Here is a 12,617-nt window from a genome sequence, read left to right as displayed (position 1 = left end):
TTTTTTCCTACAGGTACTTTGCCAGTAAATTCTTGGTTGGGACAAGTTTAAATTCATTTGTGTGAAATAATAAAATTTGTCAAGTTCAAGGCCTAAGCAGGTTGCTTAATCTGGCTATAATTTGTCTTATTGTGTTGCTTTGACCTGTACATTTATCCCCCGACCCGTCTTTGTCGAGGACATGCACTTGATGTTTATGAAGCAGTTCTGTCACTGAGTCCCCGAGAGGGATGCCAATGGGCCAGCATTGCACTGATGTTATTGCCATTTGAAAGATGTTTTCCTCTCCTGGTATCGGCACAGGACAAATGCTGATGACAGTCACATTGCACCTTTAGGCGTCACTCAGTTCAGTGTGGCTCTCCCCATTTTGGGCGGAAAAGGCGCCTCTCCTAACTCGACGGGAGTCCAGATGTGGACAGGAACCATGCAGCGCATGATGATTAGCATTGTGGCCTTATTACCAGTTTGATATGATGAAATTGGAGTTAGAAATGAAACAGCAAACCCTTTCTTTGTATTCCCAGGGAGAAAATTGATTAGAACACCATCAGAATGGCATCACAGTGGGCATGTTTGACACCACCCTCCCACCAAATACACCCCCTCCGTAACCAGGAATACACAACAAACACATGACCAGGTCATCTTGCTGGAGCAGGGATTTATGTGTTCAATTACACATTTGTGAGGGCAAAACAGACAAAAGCATTAACAGAATGATGAGCAGCGGTTTTATATGGCTGGAAAGTGGGGGATTTCTTCTGATAAGACAAACAGGCCTGAGGTAATTGTTTTAATTAGGCTGTGGATTGTTTTAAATAATAATAACTACTTGTGCATTTTGCAACGAATAACGTATATGACTAAAAGCACGTTTTCAGTGGTGTGAAAAGATCTTTGCCCCCTCTCTGATTTCTTACTTTTTTGTTAGTCAGATTTAAATGTTTTAGATCATCAAATAATATTACATTTTAGTAAAAAACAACACAAGTAAAGGCCAAAATCTGGTTAAGTTAAAGATTTTATTATTAAGGGAGAAAAAAGTTCCAAACCTATATGGCCCTGTTTGACAACCCCCTAAACCTGGTTTAGGTTGTGGTTGTGCCTCCCTTATTAGCAACAACTGGATGTAGTTTTGGATTTTTTTTCTCCCTAAATAATAAAACCCTTCTCTTTTCTTGTGTTGTTTTTGCCGATCTGAAACATTTAAATTTGACTAGAGTGGAAAAAAGGAAGGAATCAGAGAGACAGAGTCAGAGGAAGAAATCACACCACTGTTGCAGAGAGATAAAAGACGAGCCACGCTAAAGAAGAAGAGCTTTTTAAAGATTATATATTAAACAAAAACACAACTTAGGCAAATCCTAAAAAGAGTCCTAAACAAGGAAATTAAATATCTTTCCAACAGTAAATAAATAGGAAACTTGGAATTATTAAATATTATTTTAACAAAACTGCAGCTGAATTAATTGTGTGAATGGCATTTATTTACACATACATTTTGACAGAAGTGAAACAGAACTGGGCCGTGGTGGCCTAGTGGTTCAGAAAGCGGCCCCATGATCAGAATCCCGATCCGCCAAGGTGCTACCGAGGTGAGCAAGGCACCGTCCCCACACACTGCTCCCCGGGCGCCTGTCATGGCTGCCCACTGCTCAGCAAGGGCGATGTTTAAAAGCAGAGGACACATTTTGTTGTGTGCACCGTGTGCTGTGCTGCAGTGTATACAGCGGAGAAAATAAGTATTTGACACATCAGCATTCTTATCTGTAAAGGGATTTCTAAGTGGGCTATTGACACAAAATTTCCACCAGATGTTGCCATCAAACCAAATATTGAATTCATACAAAAGAAATCAGAACATTTAAGTATAAAAGTTGAGTTATAATAAATAAAGTGAAATGACACAGGGAATAAGTATTAATCACACTTTATTTATTACTTTGTAGAAAAGCCTTTGTTGGTGATTACAGCTTCTAGACGCCTCTTGTATGGAGAGAGCAGTCGTCTGCATTGCTCAGGAGTGATTCTGGCCCATTCTTCCAAACAAACCGTCTTTAAATCTTGAAGGTTCCTTGGGCCTCTTTTATGAACTTTGATCTTCAGTTCTCTCCATAGATTTTTTATGGGATTTAGATCAGGTGATTGACTGGGCCATTCAAGCAACTTGATTTTCTTTCTTTGAAACCACTTCATTGTTTCCTTGGCCTTGTGTTTGGGATCATTGTCTTGCTGAAATGTCCACCCTCTTTTCATTTTCAGCTTTCTGGTAGAGGGCAGCAGATTTTTGTCCAGAATGTCCCGGTACATCTCTCCATTCATCCTGCCTTTAATAATATGAAGTCTGCCAGTACCCCTTGCTAAAAAGCAGCCCCAAACCACGATGCTTCCACCCCCAAACTTAACTGTTGGTATGGTGTTCTTGGGGTGGTGGGCAGTGCCATTTCTTCCAAACATGGTGTGTAGAATGACAGCCAAAAAGTTCAATTTTGCTTTCATCTGACCATACTATAGTCTCCCAGTAATCCACAGGCTTCTCCAAAGGCAGTTTCGCAAATGTTAACCGAGCCTCAATATGCTTTTTGTTCAGCAATGGAGTCTTGCATGGTGAGCGTGCATGGTTGCCATGGCGGTTCAGTGCATTGCTTATAGTTTTCATTTGAAACAGTACCTGCTGATGCAAGGTCTTCCTGAAGTTCTGCCCAAGTGGTTCTTGGCTCTTGGAGAACTCTCCTGATTATTCTTTGGACTCCTCGGAAAGGGATCTTACGAGGAGCACCTGATCGTGGCCGGTTTATGGTGACCTTATGCTCTTTCCATTTCAGAATAATGGCCCCCTCAGTGCTCACAGGAACATTCAGCATTCTGGAAATGCGCCTATACCCATTCCCATTAGAATGCTTTTCAACGATAAGGTTATGAAGATCTTGGGAGAGTTCTTTGCTTTTACTCATCATGAAGTCTTTCCTGTGTGCCTGCTGGGTAATGAGAAGCCTTTATAGGCCATCAATTAGGACTAAAGCAGCTGACACCAATTAGTACTGATAGGGGGCGTGGTTTCTCTCTCAATACTGACAGATTTGAGGTCATCTCCTGGCTTTCCATGCCATTTTGCACTGTGTTATCTTCATGTGTTTAATACTTATTCCCTGTGTCATTTCACTTTATTTATTATGACTCAACTTGTATACTTAAATGTTCTGATTTCTATGTATGAATTCAATATTTGGCTAGAGGGCAACATTTGGTGGAAATTTTGTGTCAATAGCCCACTTAGAAATCCCCATACTGATAAAAATGCTGATGTGTCAAATACTTATTTTCCCCGCTGCAACAATGGCATTCACTTCACCTTCACTTTCACAACTAAATTAGATCAAAACTAAAAATTCACAGTAGTACATGACTGAAACGTTACATAACAGTACAGTTCTCTTGACACTTCAAAGGAACTTAAAATAATTCGTTTTCATTTCAGCCCCTGTGAACCAACTCCAGGTTAAGTGTCTTGCTCAAAAAAATGGTAGTAAGTGGGTGTAAGATGGGAAATTCCAAGTTCAAGACCCTCCCTTTATCTCCAGGCTGTGGCCTTCCACTCACAGGAAGCATAACCAGTGTGCCAAACAGCTAACCAATGGCCTGAGGTGCCATGACGAGAAAGTCTTTAGGAGGACAACTGTATTCCTGTTCTGGGAGTGCTGTTTGGACAAGGCAGAAACATCAAAGAACAATCTGATTGGTCTGTGGAAACAGGTTCTCTTCATGGTTACTTTCCCTCCTCCTTTGGGGGCTTGATGTCCACCCCTTCTTCATCCGCCGAGTCATCTTGAACTATATTCGTTGGTATCACACACACACACACACACACACACACGGTCAACTCAGAGTTGCCAATTCACCTACTGTGAATGCCTTTGGAAGGGCGGGAGGAAACCGGAGAACACACAACCTTGGAGACGTGAGGGTACACCGCTGAATGTCCCACCACTGTGCTGCCCTATGTAACTTTCGCAACATAATGAATATTAGGAAAAGGCAGAAACATCAAAGGACAATCTGGTAATGAAACAATTGGCAGATTTGGATCTCCAGTTACTTCCCTCTCTGTCTCAGCATCACACAGCAGAGACAGTTGCCTGCAGCTGTGGACGAGGGGTTCCTATGAAAGTCCACCAAGCAAGTGAGAAGATCAGCCTCCTGACACATTTCTCAATTTTTTACCGTTCTTGCTCCCTGAGCAGCTTTACAAAGCTAGATAGATGAAAGCAGGATGTACGTGGAGGAATAAAGCTCCTTCTGTGGAGCTTTGGTAAAGCAAGTGCAGTTAATGTTTGATGTCCCCGCCACCCACGACAGGATGTCTGTGAAAGGCAAAGGACGAGTCCTTGAAAAAGTGCATGCTCCTGCACAGGTGGGATGCGAAGGACGTTTTCAACATTCTGTGCACAGCTTGGATTTCCCTGCAGGTCCAGGAGATGTCGACCATTAAGTTGATTCTGATCAATGGCTGAAGTCAATACCAGGGTTAGTTTCTAGTTTCTTTCTCTCTTTCAAATATTACTCAAACTTCAATGCAACTTCAAACTTTTTATGATTGCTACCTGGTTCCCTTCTCAATGGTCAGTTTAATTGAAACAGTTATCTTCTGTCCCATCCACATTGCTCTGTTTCTGACTTCACCCCCTTACACAGTACAGAAGTAAGCGTGAATTGATATTTCTACATAAATATATTCTAAAATGCCTTAAAAATTTCAGCCACTCACTCACTGCTGAATCCAGAGCTGTGTTGCAGCTTCCTGAGCTCTATCTCCAGACATCCCCGTGCAGGGTGGGGGCCATCCCACCACAGGGAACACACATCACTCACTCACTCTTATGGTCAATTTAGTCTCACCACCAAGAGTACATGCCTTTGGGGCAATGGGAGGGCAATGGGGAGCATGCAAACCAGATAAGAACACAACCGTGGAGTCCATCTAAATTTCACACATGAAATGAATGCAATTCAATAAATTATCAAAAAAAAAAAGTTGTGATCCCCCTGCAACTAAATCCAAGTTCAGTCTACACCAGATTCAATAACACTCTCATCTATGAACAAAATTACCAGGTTCAAAAGTCACAGGTTCAAACCCGTATTATTACCCACTTATTGTGTCCATAAGAAAGATACATAACCCTGAGTCACTCCGTGGGCACCGTCCCTAATTTGATTTTACAAATGAGACCACTACATTCCTTAAAAGTACATTTAAACCTCGACATCAGTCTTAATATAATGCAGACTGAACTTGACTGGCAATATAAGGAGTTTGTCTTGGTATATGTGTCCAGGCATACAGTTAAAAATGGTGCAAGCCTTTTAAAACAATTTTATTGTTCACACACATTTGTACCATAAAAGGTTTGTGCAGATATAAGATTAAGTTTTTGTTCTTTTTTTTAACTTCAAATAACTCTGAACAGAACAGTCAAATAGAAACGGCTGAATCGATGCCTTGAGAAAAAAAACACACCTATTGTAACTGCTCCATCTGATCATGTGACTATAGGAGTCTATAAAAGAATTCCAGTGTTTTCCATCAGCATAGACGGCTGTAGTTTTTTGAAGAAAATTGTTGGATTTGCGTGAGCTTAGAATACAACAGAGTTTTATTCCATGTGACGGCCAACGAAATTGCTTCACATTTTTTGTTGAGAGAGTTTTATGCCCATCGATTCAAAACGTCCCTTTCTTTGCTTGGAAACGGCACAAAACGGGTCATTACTGCCAGGTGCTTTACAAAACCCTGCCTGCCTGGATCAATGTGATAGCATTAGCTGCATTCGGTGCATTAGCTGATGCGCACTTAAAGCATTGGTCCCGTGCCGAGTATCAGGCCCTTGAGCGGTCGACATTCAGCTGACCTTTTCTATGGCCACCTCCACCATATGTCTCCTGATGGGCAAACACAAGGTAACAGCATCCTGCCAGGTTACAGTTTGATGTGTGCACACTTTTGCATGTGTGCTGGGTGCTCCGTGGCACAGCAATCCTCTCACCCCCCACCCATGTTTAATTTGTATTTATTTTTCCACGTTTTTTTTATTTTTTATTATTTTTTCTAGATGTCTCCCTATTTAATGGAGTGCTTTGAACCAGGCCCCTGTGGGTTCCCATTAGTGCAGTTCCAGAGAGGAGCAGCAAGGTCTTATGGAAATGATGTCGACTGTAATACATACCAGGACTTTAATGGCAGGGATGAAGGGGAGAGAGCAAGATTGGAAGGGGGAGGTCGAGTGGGGCGTGGAGGAGAGGATGAGGAAGAAATGCTCCTTCTGCATTGCCTGCTTCAAGGCACCCAGAGAGGGCTGTCAGGAACAATACTGCCAAATGAAATGGCAGAAGGAGCTAAAAATTAGGGAAATGTGGAGACACTGTGCCAACATCACATATCACTGGCGTAATGTATTAGCGCACCCCCCATTGCATTCACCGTACAGGGCCTTAAATATTTCAAAGAAATAACTATGCAATTGCATTTCATGGTAACTCTTAAACCTTTCATCTGTAAAAAGACTCTGGGTGAGTGTGTGAGTATGGGTGAGGAGACTTGATGGCATGAGTGTGTGTGTGTGTGTGTGTGTCTGTGAGGGGGGGGGGGGGGGGGGGGGGGGGGGGGGGGGGGGGGGGCATGTGTGAGCAAGGTAAAACATGTGCTTAGACAGATGAGGAGAGAAAATGTCAGAAAGTTTACATTTTGTGTTGATTTATTGGACATTCTTTAGATGCCAGCCCATAACCTTGTGCGTGGTTTCATATATGCTTTCTTTTTTATTTCAGCGATAAAGAATTCTTAATTCAGTTGATGTGTCATATTGAAACTATTTATTAATTTGGGCACATTAAGCACATCATAAAGCAGAGCTGTCTGTCTGACCCAGTGGACGGGACTAACACTGTTCTAGCCTGTCTCCTTTGCATCACGGGTGCTACATGCCAAAATAACTCAGACTACCAGAACCTTCAGCATCCCATGCTTCGATGTAGTCTGCTAATCCTCCAACCAGCTCTGCTGGAAATTCACCTATCAATGGTAACGCGCATTCTTGGAAAGGAGTCCAAAGCAATCATCTGTACAAGATCAGTCTAGATCAGCCTTAGTCCTGTCCACTTACTTTGATGGGTCAGACTGGAAGATAGCAGTAATTGATGATTGTGCCCTCCCCAAGTAAAATATTTCAATATGACACATTTGACACATACCTGTAGTATCATTCGGATTAGGTTGCTCACTCATCTGGGAGGTGCAGAGTGTAGAAAAAAAACTCTGATAAGAGAAATGGTCTAGTTTTTCATAGTCAATGAATTTAGATAGACTCTGTAATCTTTTCTTTATTTGCTAATCAAACAGATCCCCAAAATTTAATGAAGCAATACAAGCTCTATAGGGAGACATATTTGAAATGGAATGTGCTTGTTTCTGCGTAAAAGAGACTAAATGTGTTAATCAGTTGCAGGAAGTACTTAGTCTGAATGTCCATGTTCCAACCTTAAACAAGTACACGGATCTTGTACAACCAGTAGAATTAGCTAAATGACATAATACGAGCATGTTATTACTACTGTTACTGCTGCATCCTGCAGTCACAGTTAATACCTTCAGTAAGATTTAACAAGAAGTGTAACAGCCTAATCAGAGTATGCATAAAGATTTGTGTTAGAATAATAAACACAGATAGATGTTGGGAAAATTGAATGTATTGAGTGAATACATTTACATTAAGGCATGTTACCATTATTGAAGTAATCAGTTTTGGTTCACTAGGACCCCCAATTACGAGTACAAATCATTTTAATAATTTTGCTCGGTTGTAGTTTTTTTTTGTCACGTGAGTCCATCTACGTGACCGGGAGCAACATGGAGATGAGGTAACATGAGAATTATCCAGTTTGTCTTCTCACCTCTCAACTCTGTTATCGCCCTGACCCTTCCCCAATTAAACGTAGGACATGAACGTCAACGTCCGTGGGGTCTTGTAGCTCATGCCGGCTCTCGTTTGCATATTAAACCGGAGGAACACACGCTCGCGATCTGGTCCCGCGCTGGTGCCGTGACATACATAAGTCAGGCTATAAGAAAGTCACAAGTTAGTCTAAGTATTCTCTGAATAGGACAGACCTAAGCTGCCGTTTCAAAATATTCAGTGACTGTGTTCTGTGTTCTGACCTTGAGGGAAAGTTCATTCCACCACCTAGGGCCCAAGACAGAGAAGAGTCTAGAAGAACGTCTTCCTTGTACTTTCAGCAGTGGAGGGACCAGGCGTGCAGTACTGGAGGGTCAGAAAGTGCGAGGCGCAGTGTGAGGTATAATGCGAGGTGCAGTGGGAGGCTCTGATGTAGGAGGGTGTTTGGAATCTTAAATTTTGAATCTGATGTGGGCAGCTACCGGGAGCGTAGCAGTTGGGTGGTGTGAGGGAATTTGGGAAAGTTGAAAACCGGTCGTGCTGCTGCATTCTGTATTAGTTGAAGAGGCTGGATGGCATTCAGAGGTAGACCAGCTAGACGGGATTACTAGACGGGACTAAACAAGTATCTGAGTGGCCTGTGTTGATATATAAGAGAAAATCCATCTGATATTGTAGAGAAGGAATCTACGTGAGATCGGTGATGTGAGTTGAGAATGAGAGTTGGTTGTCTATAGTTACTCCAAGGCTGTGTTCAGTTGTAGAATTAGAAATCTCCTTCTGCAAGATGTTCAGGAAGATCCTGATGTGGTGAAGAATCTGCTGGAATTAAGCCTAGTGGGTAAGACACTCGTGAACCAGGAGACCCAGGTTCAAATCCCACTTACTACCATTGTGTCCCTGAGCAAGACACTTAACCCTAAATTGCTCCAGGGGGGGACTGTCCCTGTAACTGCTGATTGTAAGTTGCTCTGGATAAGGGCGTCTGATAAATAATGTAAATGTAAATATTAGTTTGGTTTTGGTTGGATTGCATTTTAGATGATGGGCTGTCATCCAAGACAAAATGTTAAACATGCACAGATTTTGGAAGCAGCATGTACATATGAGTGTTAAGTCCTGTTTTTTTGTTGTGTGTTTCTGTTCTGTGTTTGTGTTGTGTTTGCAGGATGCCTGGTGATTGCAAATTGAGCCTACCTGTTAATAAAAGTTTTTGGCACTTCCTGTTTGCATCACTTCCAGTTTCACCCTTCGCTTGCCGTGTCATCACTTCGAGTTTCACCCTGTCGTTATTCATTGTAATTAGTTTCATATGTATTTCTTCTTTATTTATTTATTTATTTTTGGTAAGAAAATAAATTATTCAATTTCTCAAGTTTCGTCTTAGTCTTTTTTGTCTTTTCTTTTGTTATGGGCCATACCCCTAGACTGGCTCGTAACTGGAAGGAAAAGAAAAGATGAGTTGTGTGTCATTGGCATAGCAGTGGTATGATAACCCATGAGAGGAGGAGAGAGAAGGAAAGGGCCGAAAACTGAGACCTGAGGGACATCACTTGGTAAGACCGCACATCAAGCTAGGAAGCAAACCACTGCCATGCTAAGCCAGGAATAGACATGAGGATAGACATGAGAGTTTTGTGGTAGAGGAGAATAAGAACAAAATGTGGGGCAGTGGTGGCCTAGTGGGAAAGGAAATGGAACCATTCTGGAAATAGAGGTTAGAGGTTTGAATCCCGTCCCCATGCACTGCTCCCCAGGTGCTAGTTATGGCTGCCTACTGGTCACCAAGGATGATGGTTAAAAGCAGAGGACACATTTTGTTGTGCAAACCGTGTGCTGTGCTGTGTTTCACAATGACGATTACTTCACATTTTCACTGCCAGGAAGGCCGTCTCAGTAGAATAACCTGCTCTGAAGCCAGACTGGTTGGGGTCTAGGAGGTTGTTCTGAGACAGATGACGTGTTGCTCTATAGAAAGCAGAGCAAGAATAAACACAGAATATTGAAAACTTTATTATACACTTCATTCAAGTGTGAAAGTAAGCCAGACAAAATAAGGAAACAAAACAAAATGTGGGAAGTCGACATGGTCAAACCTTTCACAGCTTGTATCACAGCTTGTATGGTTACTTTGATAAAAGTGAAAGTGATTGTCATTGTGATACACAGCACATGGTGACACAACAACATGTGTCCCCTGCTTTTAACCCATCACCCTTGGTCAGCAGTGGGCAGCAATGAAAGGCGCCCAGGGCGGATCGGGATACGAACCAGCAACCTGATTTGTCCTAGTCCTCTAAATCTGAATGAGTCTTGTTCCATCTTGCATGCACTACTCTTTAGAGACCTATCCACAGATTTTAATGACATTTAGGTCAGCTGACCAGATCTCCCTGCAGCTTCCTTTTGAAGACAGACCTACCTTATAGTTCAGCTCCATAGGTGCACATATCCATCTAAGATGTTTTTGGATGGTGGGAGAAAACCAGAGGAACAGGAAGAGCATGCACATTCCACCCACTCAAAATGAACACCCTCAACAACATTTTTAAATATAAATTGTATTTACATTTTTTTATGATAATTTGGTGTCCTTCACTACAAGGTAGAATGTATGAACTACAGAAAAAAAGTCTGTGTAGATCTGCTCATGCCTTAATGTTAAAAACCTCTCTAAAAAAAGCCATCCAGGCAGGTGTCAAAAGACATTTCTATAAAGTGATATTGTAAAAAAAAAGAAAATGTTTCCCCACTTTTTCTCTGACCTGATGAAGACTTTGACTCAGACTGTGACATTAGGGCTGTGCCTGCCAAGCGTTCAATCTTGGTTTCTTGCCTGTACCCGAGGAGCTCCGCCTCTGGGAGATGGAGACCTGCTTCAGCCTGGGCATCTACATCCACCACAAGGGCCCAATTAGTCCAGGGTGGAGAACCAAGTGCCCCATAGAGCCGCAGAGGGCCGGATTTTATAAGAGCCCCTGGGAGGTGCAAAAACCTCAGCCAATCAGCATCAAGGCCGTCCTCTCGGTGCCAAGGGGAAGCCCAAATGAAATTGAATTGAGGACTGCGTCAGGCGAGATTCCCCTGCCTTCTGTCTTTCTTTTCTGCTTAATTGTCTCTCCCTGCATGCATTCGTGTTGTTCTTTCTATCGCACGCTCTGCTTGGCAGTAATTTTTTTCCAATACAAATGTGCTTTGATTTTTTCTTGTGTGTGTTTTGTGGGTATGGTGATGCTTCCCTAATGGCTGTCTTGCAGTCTGTCCCATTCAGCTTAGGCCGTTCTCTTTGGCATGAGTGAGCTGGACATCTGTGCTGCCAGTTGACTGGCAAGGAAGGACGTGGCATAAATCACCGATGAACAAGCAGTGGCAATGCCGACGGCAATACTTCGAAACAAGCAAAAAAAAAAAAAAAAAATGCTAGTTTTCTGTCAATATCTCCTTCCCTGCGGAGAGATTAATATCCAAGCTTCACTTCTGCTCTTCTCTTTGTGGTTTGCTGGTTGTAATACTGTCACCTAGGGTAGATCCTGCTGTTGCATTTGCACCAACATTGTATAAACTCAGCCAGCAAAGTTCCCGCTTAAGGCCCAGACTTTGGGCCAGAAAGACGTCTGTCATGACGTCTGATAGGCTTCCACTTTAACACAAGAAAACTGAATTCCACAAGGCACCAACCTAATCTAATACAACATTCTACTGCATGGTTAAAGTGCAATGTTCTTATTTCACGAACTTCAGCTGTAGGTGCATGTCAGCAGATCATGTAAGTATATGCAATATTTCTTCATGTTATATATTTGAACAACCTTTCTCATTTATCTTTCCAGTTATTTAATTGGAAAAACACACAAAATACACACTTTCTGTATCCGTAGACTCTTGGATGGCATCAGGACCCAAAGGAAACTGACAACCCCACGGGGAGAGCATGCAAACTCCACACACATAAGTTACGATCTCGGAGGTTGGAGGCCACGTTACTAAACGTCACGCCACCATGTGGCCCTCTCCCATCTCATGCAAAAGCTCATCAAGATACAGACTGTTTGGCCCTCAAGCCAATTTATGTTCTGTTTATGTTGGGTTTGATTATAAATGCATCCCAGTCATGCACTTGCGCCTCTGGCCCTCATATTTCCATGACAGCATTTGCAACATTTGTACTTTTACCTCACTTTACCATTTGATACTTCATTTGTGATGTGTGTATGTAGGTCGTTTTTTTTCTTACCTAATGTCCCTTGGCATTGTTTAGATTTTGCATCGTCTTGTGCTGTTTTGCACAGCCTTGATTAGTCTTGTAGATCTTGTCTCACTTATAAGCATGGAGATATAAATAAAATAAAATTAATTACAGTAATACCAGCATACAATTACATGTCAAAAAGCCAAGGGGAAATAATTTATAAACAGACAGAGGAGAGTCCTGTCTAATGTGCACAGGCAGGTTGTAACACAGTGTCAGAGATGCAACACCAAACGATCACCCTTAAATGAAATGAATCCTTTTAGGGCTGACGCACAGGAAGTGTGTACACCCCATACCATCAGCAAGGATGCAATCCCAGTGGGCCACTCTGCATCAGTGCCAGCTCTACGCTGGGGCAAGGCGCCCCCCTTAAACAAACGTCCTGCCCCCTTAACGTAGATGCTAAAAGAGGT

The 12,617-nt window shown here is 42.3% G+C and overlaps 1 long non-coding RNA gene across 1 annotated transcript; it reads right to left on the bottom strand.

The window, feature by feature from the left end:
* Nucleotides 1-7,735: 7,735 nt before the first annotated feature.
* Nucleotides 7,736-9,948, bottom strand: LOC114798777 (uncharacterized). Its single transcript, XR_003751118.1, has 3 exons — nucleotides 9,150-9,948; nucleotides 8,216-8,318; nucleotides 7,736-8,118 (listed from the first exon to the last, which is right to left on the bottom strand). It is a non-coding gene; the product is annotated as an uncharacterized LOC114798777 (long non-coding RNA).
* Nucleotides 9,949-12,617: the final 2,669 nt, after the last annotated feature.

Source organism: Denticeps clupeoides, chromosome 10 (assembly GCF_900700375.1).
Source record: "Denticeps clupeoides chromosome 10, fDenClu1.1, whole genome shotgun sequence".
Classification (NCBI taxonomy): Eukaryota; Metazoa; Chordata; class Actinopteri; order Clupeiformes; family Denticipitidae; genus Denticeps; species Denticeps clupeoides.
This window is presented reverse-complemented; position numbering and strand designations above follow the sequence as displayed.